The sequence below is a fragment of the Austrofundulus limnaeus genome, unplaced genomic scaffold (genome assembly GCF_001266775.1).
Source record: "Austrofundulus limnaeus strain Quisiro unplaced genomic scaffold, Austrofundulus_limnaeus-1.0 Scaffold584, whole genome shotgun sequence".
NCBI classification, from domain to species: Eukaryota; Metazoa; Chordata; class Actinopteri; order Cyprinodontiformes; family Rivulidae; genus Austrofundulus; species Austrofundulus limnaeus.
Window position 1 is genome coordinate 70,479 of NW_013952986.1, and position 4,771 is coordinate 75,249.

A 4,771-nucleotide genomic window follows, 5' to 3' on the forward strand; every position below is an offset into this window, starting at 1 on the left:
CTAATCGTAGCTAAAGGATAGCTAATCGTAGCTAAAGGATAGCTAATCGTAGCTAAAGGATAGCTAATCGTAGCTAAAGGATAGTTCGTCGTAGCTAAAGGATAGTTAATTGTAGCTAAAGGATAGTTAATTGTAGCTAAAGAATAGTTAATTGTAGCTAAAGGATAGTTAATTGTAGCTAAAGGATAGATAATTGTAGCTAAAGGAAAGTTAATCGTAGCTAAAGGATAGTTAATCGTAGCTAAAGGATAGTTAATCGTAGCTAAAGGATAGTTAGTTGTAGCTAAAGGAAAGTTAATCGTAGCTAAAGGATAGTTAGTCGTAGCTAAAGGATAGTTAGTCGTAGCTAAAGGATAGTTAGTCGTAGCTAAAGGATAGTTAATCCTAGCTAAAGGAAAGTTGAACGTAGCTAAAGGAAAGTTAATCGTAGCTAAAGGAAAGTTAATCGTAGCTAAAGGGAAGTTAATCGTAGCTAAAGGAAAGTTAATTGTTGTTAAAGGAAAGTTAATTGTAGTTAAAGGAAAGTTAATCGTAGCTAAAGGATAGTTAAATGTAGCTAAAGGATAGTCGTAGCTAAAGGAAAGTTAATTGTAGCTAAAGGATAGTCGTAGCTAAAGGAAAGTTAATTGTAGCTAAAGGAAAGTTAATCCTAGCTAAAGGAAAGTTGTCCTGATGCATCTCTGTAATCCAGGTAAAAAATCAAAACGAAAAAAATTGTCTAGGTCTTCTGGACGGGTTCTTCTCTAATGAAACGTTTATTTGTTTATTTGTTCATTAGAGAAGAACCCGTCCAGAAGACCTAGACAAATTTTTTCGTTTCTAAAGGAAAGTTAATCGTAGCTAAAGGAAAGTTAATCGTAGCTAAAGGATAGTTAATCGTAGCTAAAGGATGGTTAAAAGTACAAAAGATTGCTAGACGTATGAAAAGTCTGGCTAAAATAAGCATATAAAGACAAAAATAGAGGAAATTTGCTGAAGCAGGTTAATTTTTTAATGAAACTGATGTCATCTCTGGTTTTCTATAAGGAAAGTATTTTGTAAAATAAAATACTTTGAAGTTACAGAAACCAGAACTCTCAGCTCTGCAGGTGTTGATCAGTCTCAGCTAACCACTCCAAAACTTTTCATATCCAGAAAACACTTTTACAACCATTTTTGTGTTTTTTGCTCTTGGTTGTTCTTGGCGGCCATCTTGAATCCGATTGACTCAATAACTTTATCAGTCATAGAAGTTCATCCAGTGTTTACTTCCTGAAAGTTTCATTAAAAAACATTAGGTGGTTCTGGAGATATTTTGCTAACAGACACAGATTTAAACATGTTTCCAGCACCAGAGGGCGCTGCAGCACAGGTGTTGAACCCGCTGCAGAATGCCACGTGCTCAGTCAGCTGTTAGATCAGCTTTGATTCATAAATTCAGATGTCATTTGTTTTTGTGGGTCACGAGGCAAAGCTGAGTTATTTAGGTGAAATATGACCATCAGTTTGTTTAGAACAAGGTCAAAAACTGGGAATTAACTTTCATCAAATTTAAACATAAACAGTTTTGTTTATACTAAATATTGTAAATAATTTAAAATACTTTTAAAATTATGAAATAAATAATCAGAACTCTGTAGTTTCACAGTGATGAGCACAAACAGAGCCTAAATAAACAGGATGGATTCATCTCTTCTTTGTTTACCTGCTCTGTTCGGACCACGTGTCTGCAATGCGGAACACGCATGCGCAGAAAAAACATCAATTTTTAGCACGCGTCACACGCGGCGGCGCGCTCAGCCAAAAACAACAAGCGTGCGCGCGAACACGAGTCCGTCCCCTGAATAATTGGCTGTTCAGATCAAGCCCCGCCCTCTTCTTGTCGCTGATTGGGCCTCTGTTTACCCTTCTTCGTTCTGATTGGACGCTATTCGTGGCTCAGGTTGTGTAGCTAGGCTGCTGCTGCTGCGTTCAGGGACCGCCCCGCGGAGCGGACATGACGGTTTTTAAAGAGGAAAAGTTGTTTTGGTAGAAAAAGTTACAAAGATATTAAACCTGAGATCAGTTTGGACCTTTTTAAAGCTGTGAGACGAGATGAGTCTTAAAACAGGACAGAAAGCTTATAAATAATTATTTAAATTAAACAATAATCATAAAAACATCACATTTAAGCAATGACTTGATATTTATTGAACAAAATCACATAAATTCAAACACGTTTATTATTTTTAAAAATCATCGTTGGCTCTATTCTCGGTGTCCAGTTTGTCCTGCAGCACCTGAAGGCAGCATCAGTCAGTAAAATCAGTGTTTTTGTTTCAGTCACTCCAGTGTCCTGCAGCACCTGAACGCAGCATCTCTTATAATAAACACAATTTTTCTCTCCTGCAGCTCCAGACAAACTTTCTGCTCTGAAACTCTCCGCTCGTGTTTTCTTTCATCTCCTGTCGGAACCACGCGGATTACATCACATTTAGATCCGTGCGCGTGCGTGTTTTCGTGCATTTACTCCGCCGCGCGCTGCAGATGATCCGGATTTCGGTGTAAATAATCTGGCTCTGCTGGGACGGCTCGGCTCGGCCTGGTCCAGACCTGACCCACCACCCTGCTCCTCCGGAACCAGCCGGCCCGGGATGAGCTCCCTCTGACGGAGGGGTCTCCGCTCCGTCCACGGACCGATCCACGCAGGGGTTCTGACCCGGAGGGGACGCTGGTGTCCGCGGGGACTCATGGAGGCGTGAAGGTCTCGGGTCTTCCAGCGGAGGAACCGGACCTTCTCTGCGGCTTGTTTTGGTTCCTGAAGGAGGGTCACGAGTCTTTGGGGTGAGTGACCTGCACGCGCTGCATCTTGTTTGTTTGTTTGTTTGTTTGTTTGTTTGTTTGTTTGTTTGTTTTACCAGGTTCTTGTTTCTGTGTCCGACTTTAAACTAAAATAAATTCAGATGTTTATTTGTTTTGTCATCAGTTCTGAAATGAACAGTTTACATTAAACGCAGCATTTCTTTGTAACGTGAAACTCGTGGTGCGTTCAGGGACCCCTGCAGCTGACGGTCTGCGGACCTCAGGTCGGGTCTGGATTATGGCGCCACGTGAGCAGGAGACAAAAACACAGAGAAACGTCAGATTTCATAACGTTCGCGCGCACGAGAGAGACGTGCACGCATCAAACGGAAGCTGCAGATGCTGCGTTTACGTGCTTCTCCGTCCTGCTGCAACACGCTGCGGGCTTCTATTTTTATTTTGTTTATTTATGAATAAATAAACAAAACTCAGAAGATAAACATCAATCTGTTGTTGTTGTTGTTGTTGTTGTTGTTGTTGTTGTTGTGGGCCAGGCGCGTGCTCGACGTCAGAGCTGCTGCAGCTTCTTCTGTTATGATGATGATGATGATGATGATGATGATGAAGAGCTGCAGCTTTTTGTTTCAGGACCTCAGTCTCACCGCAGAACCAAAACCTGAGAAATCACATTTTCTGACACAATTCAAAAGCTAAAAGAAGCAGAATGGTAGCTAAATGCTAACATTATCAGTATGCTAGCTAGAAACTGAAAACAGCTAAAAGACAAGCTAAAAACCTCAAACTCTAGAATCTAAAAGAAACAAACTGTTGGAAACTAAAAGTAGATAGCTAAAAGGTAAATGCAACAAACTACAAGCTAGCATTACAAGTAGCAAAATGCTAGCTAAAAGCATTCAAACCCAATATAGCAAAGGTAACAAAATTATAGCTAGTAGCTAAATGAAGAAAAATGCTGTAATTTTAGAAGCTAAAAGTAGAGGAATTTTGAAAAAAAAAAGGAAATGCACAGCTAGCTAAAAGCTTAATGTTAAGAACTAGCTAAATGCTAAAACTTTAGCTAAAAACAACCAAACCAAAGCTAGAAATTAAAGGTTATAAAACTGTAGCTAAATGGAGGAAAACACCTGAATGTTAGAAGCTAAAGGTAGATAATCTGTTTAAAAACTAAATAAATAGCTAGCTAAATGTAGCAAGTAGCTTTAGTACCAAAATGTTAGCTAAAAGCATCCAAACCTAAGCTAGAATGTAAAGATAACACATGCAAGCTAAAGATAGAAAACTTATCTAAAAGAAAATGAACAGTTATATAAATGTAGCACACAGCTAGCTAAAAGTAACAAACGGCTAACTAGATGTAGCACACAGCTAGCTAAAAGTAACAAACAGCTAACTAAATGTAGCACACAGCTAGCTAAAAGTAACAAATGGCTAACTAAATGTAGCACACAGCTAGCTAAAAGTAACAAACAGCTAACAAAATGTAGCACACAGCTAGCTAAAAGTAACAAACGGCTAACTAAATGTAGCACACAGCTAGCTAAAAGTAACAAATGGCTAACGAAATGTAGCACACAGCTAGCTAAAAGTAACAAACGGCTAATTGAATGTAGCACACAGCTAGCTAAAAGTAACAAACGGCTAACTAAATGTAGCACACAGCAAGCTAAAAGTAACAAACGGCTAACTAAATGTAGCACACAGCAAGCTAAAAGTAACAAATGGCTAACTAAATGACCCTAACCCTAACCTAACCACATCCGGGTGTCTGTCTGAGACCGCCCACCATCCGTGGTGCGTTCGTCTCGTGGGAAATTTGTTCTGTGCAAAATAATTTTTTATAGTGTAATTTTTATTTGTAAGATTTGTAAACAACCGTCTTAATTACAAGTTAAACTTATTTATACTTTTAATAGCTCGTCCCAGATAAGAAAAATCAAAGAAAAAATAAAAACGTATTAGCTGTTGTAAAAGCATCAAAACTTTAAAATTA